The sequence below is a fragment of the Pistacia vera genome, unplaced genomic scaffold (genome assembly GCF_008641045.1).
Source record: "Pistacia vera cultivar Batoury unplaced genomic scaffold, PisVer_v2 Contig100, whole genome shotgun sequence".
Lineage (NCBI taxonomy): Eukaryota > Viridiplantae > Streptophyta > Magnoliopsida > Sapindales > Anacardiaceae > Pistacia > Pistacia vera.
The window spans coordinates 1,657,409-1,662,366 of record NW_022195028.1 but is presented as its reverse complement, the minus strand read 5'-3'; positions in this window follow the sequence as shown (position 1 = coordinate 1,662,366).

The following is a 4,958-nucleotide window of genomic DNA, read 5'->3' as shown; positions in this document are numbered from 1 at the left end:
CTAATATTAAATTTACTAAATTATATTTGGTATATTATAAATACCCAATTGACCAATTATATCATTAAATTAATAAATAAATAAATATTAATAATTTATTTTATGTGAATTGTGATGAATAATTGTTTGTGTTTTGGTTTTGATTGACGAATTTTATGTGAATTGTGATGAATTGATTAAATTCAAGTGTTGTTTGGAGATTACAGGTTATGAGTTACATTGGACACAAATGAATGAATAATGAAAATTTGTTAGGGGTGTATTTGTAAACTTATAAGGTGTTTTTGTTATTTTTTAAACTAATAGGGGGATAATTGATTTTTTACAGGGTACCCTGGAAATGAACCGAAACCTGCATTTTAGGTTCTAGTTCCTTGAATTGAAGAACCTGCACTGTACGGTTCCGGTTCCGGTTCCTTTTTTTGGGAATCTGTACTGTGCGGTTGCGGTTCCGATTCCCCGAGAAAATGTAAGGTACCCGAAACCGCTCACTCCTAGTTGTAATCAAATTTGAGTATTCTAGCTTCAATCGAATTTTAGAAAATTTTGTGGGGATTTTGAACCACCAAACACTATCCACACACTTTAGAAAACTGCACAAGCAACAACAAAAACTTCAGAAAAAACTAGACGTTAATGGCAAAAAACCGACTATCCCTTGCCAAAAACAATCCTTCGACACCGACAAGCATCAAACAACCAAGGCAATCCAAGACTAGGGTTTTGAAGGCCAAACCAAGACGGTTTGAATGGGACCAACCATGGTCGTTTCCAATCACTAAATCAACCGCAAATCAGACTAAAAAACACCTGTTTTCCCGAAAAAGCAATACGCTTTTCCAACAAGCGACGAGTCGAACGGTGACGAAAAGCACACAGATGGAAAGAGGAGATCAAGAACTTTCTGACGATGGGTGGAGCATCGATTTCCAACATCGTTAACATCCAGGATTAGGCTAAGAAAAACCAAGATGAGCACCGACAGTAGGTGAGTTGAGAGAAAAAAATTCAAAGAGAAATTCACTCAATCCAAAATTAGTAAATTGAATACTAATAATAGACAACATTACAAAATTTTAAATTACTCAATCATCTCAAGGGAAAGACTATTGACAAATATCACTAAATAAATTAGTCGTATGCATTTACCCTTAATGCGATCATATAGTAAGAACTAAGAATGACAAACAAAATTTTCAAAGGGAAAATAACAGGTAAACAAACCCAAGAATTTGCAGAGCCAGAAATCACACATAGTCAAACAGAAATCTGCAATACCTAAGAGGTTGATACGCTAAGAGGAGATTAAGAAAGACAACAACTGACAAAAGGAGAGGGAAGAAAACGGCGACGGGAAAGACGATGAACAGAAGTTGCGATTTTGGTTTTCAAAGAGAAACGGTGAAGAATGAGAGAAGAGATATTTGTGATTTAGGGATTTTAATTTTTATTCCCAAATTGCGTTTTACATTATTTGAATAGGGGTGGGTTTGTAAAATTTACAATTTATAAATTCCATATGACCCCTATTACTTTACAAACTATCTACTTAACCCTCAAGCTTGAAAAAACTTGCAAACCTTTCGAGTCGAGTTCTACTATGATCGAACTCGACTCGAAACACTACTCGAGCTACTCAAACTCAAACCCGGCTCGACGGCTTGGCTCGGTTTTCACCCTTAGGCAACATGTTGCCTCTAAAATATCTCCAAGTTTTGTAAATCTCAAGTGGAATTATATTATCTTCTAGCTCAGATTCTAAATATGCAAAACAAACTGAAAAGTTAACTCAGTTGATGTCACACCAACTACTTATAGTATTAGGAAATAATACGTGTCAATCTTGTATATACAATCCATAATGGGAATGCTCATAATAAACTCAATTGTAAAAGGATGGGCCCAAAACAAGTCCCCAATGATATTTGTATTCTCATCACTTCAATTAATTTACACATCAATTGTTGCATCGGTGACCTACTAGTCTATTATGCGACCTTGTATCCTCATCTAGGATTATAAGTCGCGGACATATTAAATATTTCATTTTTCTTCACCGTATACAATATATCTTTTGGCCTGGCGTTGGTTTTTGACATATCAATCAACAATTTTTCTCAAGATGTTGTGCAACAGGATGATTATGCTCTCATATATCACCGTCAATACCTAATCATTACTTTCCAACTTCTTCCCTAATAATTTGAATGGACAATCATATTTCAAAGGGGCACCTTCTTGAAGTCCTCATTTTGGCTAAGAATCTCGTATGAGCCGTGTAATGTAGTATTGGGCCTCTAGACAAAAATGGCCATCAAAATCTCATTATTATTGTAAGTGATTCTAAAAAATTCAGCATACTACTTTCTTGGTTCATCATTTAATTAGGATTCTCGCAAACAATTAGGTGAGGGACTATAATCTTTGAGCAAAGGGACAAATCGTAGTATTATGCATGCCTTTTCAATTATTGGAAGATATAGGAAAAAGGAAATAATAGAGAATTGAGATGTATACGTATTGTTGATGCAAGATTTACACCAACTAAAGCAATCCGATCGACCTTGATGGAATCGGAACCGATGTATGCGTGATTAAGGATAACCAGCAATGTAAGTAAAATGCAGTAAAGTAAATTACACAAAGAATTTTAAAGTGGTTCGGCAAGTTAAGATCTTAAGCCTACATCCACTATTTTTCTTATTTTGTTTTGAGAGCTTACAAGAAAATAGTCTAATGCCTAGAAATATTTGCTAACCCCTTTTCCATCATTGGAAGGGGTTTATATACATGTTTGATACAAAAGAAAGAGCGAAAATAAAGGGATTACAATTAGGATTGAAATGCAACTCCGATATTCTCACGATTGAACGTTGAGATTGTGCCATGATTGTTGTCGATCTAATCCCTTCCAAGATATTCAGGATCTGAGGTTATCTATGAGCTGTTTGAACAATGTCGAGATTGCTCGCGAATAGCTTATATTGGGTTGGACAATCGTTTGAGCCAAACTGATTCTAGGTCAGGCTATAACTTCCTCTAATTTCTCCGAGCTTGATGGAAAAATCACACACAACATTTGCCCCCTAGTGGTCGGTGCTTTTTTGAGTTTCAAAGACTAATTGCTCGATTCGATGTCAAGCTCGAACTTCGTTGGTTGTGCGCTGAATGCAGATTTGGTTGTTGCCTTCATTCTCCCTCATAGGTTGTTCTCCTAGTTGCCTCCCAGGGTTAGTTTGCCCGTAGGACTCACATTTGTGAGCAGAATGTACCCTGTGATATCGGGGATGTCAGTTGCCCCTTGGTGCCGATGAACCAGATTGGTTGCTGGTTGAATTCTGACCTGTCGGGGTAACATCTTGTTAGAGTATGTGCCTTAGAGCCAATCTATTATTGTGAGTTTGACTCTATAATAAATGTTTATTCATCAATAAAAAAGGCATATCCTTCTATATCGTGTATATTATAGTTATATGTAATGATAAATGTCCTTAAGATGGTAGCACCATGACGAGGGTATCAAGTGTTTCAAATCTTGATAGTGAGAACCATATGATCACATATGGTGGCCATTCTAGAAATGTCCATAGCCCCAGTATTATTCTGATCAAGGACACGGATAATACGATAAGGTTATCATAGCATTGAATGACCTTATCAAAAGGCAGTAACTGATCTCACTTGTCAAAGTTGTTTGCCAACAACTTGATACAACGCATGGGTGCTTGTTGGAGGCAAGTTCACTGGACAGACCCACCAGAGGATTTCATATGGATGGTAACCCCAGTGTCTATGGAATAAATCCTCTAATGAATGGTGGTGCATGTGATCCTTAGACTTTAGATCACCAGAGCGCCTTGTGCACCGATTGGTGTAGTTTGACACTAGCCCAACATAGTTCTATTCAGAGCTATCAATCTGGTACTGATTGGCTACATCAAGAAGTGTATCAAGACTATGGTGGATCAACAAATGATTCATCACTCCTGGGTACGGAAGAAGTTATCTCACTAGGTAATTCAGTAAATGGCAATGACACTAAATCTATGGCCATAGTGGGATTAAGTTGTTGCTCAATCCAATTTAATATTCCTGTCATTGGTCTAGTAACTAAATACAAACATGTCGAGGATATCTGAGGTTGACACTATTTTTATACCTCAGTCTCGATGAGATAACAGTTGATGAAAGAATTTGATTGTACGGTAACCATACCGTTGACAGGCTACAGTTTCGCTGAATCTGAATCTATCGGGTGGCCATGATGCCTTGCTAGGGGCCAATCTTGGTCTGTGTGTAGTGAGATGATTAATTGGTGTTAATCGTAATACTACACACTGCCGATATGATGAGGAGCTTACGGGTCACACACTTAGAAGATAATTTAAGAATCAATTTTTGAGAAGGGTATTTTCGTCTTTCAGGATAAAATGGTATCTTGGTAATCTCGTGGTGCAATTAAATTTCAAAGGTTGTTGCCTGTATTTAATTTGATATTAAAATTAAATACGTGAGATTATATTTAAATATACGTATGCATATATTTAAATGAATTGTTATTATTAATTAAATGTTAATATATTATTATATCTTAATTGATTTTAATTATAATAATAATTAATTAATTTAAAATACCAATTACGTGGTGTTTGGTTGCAAGGGTAAGCTTGGGTTGGTGCCAATGGGTATTCCTTATTGGAATAGGGTTTTAATTAGTTGCACTATATAAGTGCAACTTAATTAAAACACAATAGAGGCTTTTTATAAAAACAAAAACCCTAGCCACCCTCTCTCTCTCTCTCTCTCTCTCTCTCTCTCTCTCTCTCTCTCTCTCTCTCTCACACACTTTTTCACTCTTTGAGTGCAAAAGAAATTTTTCTTTTCTTTGATTGTTTTTTATTCTTGAAGTCGGCAATTGTTCTAACAAAACTATTGTCGGTTCTTCGAATTATCTTTGT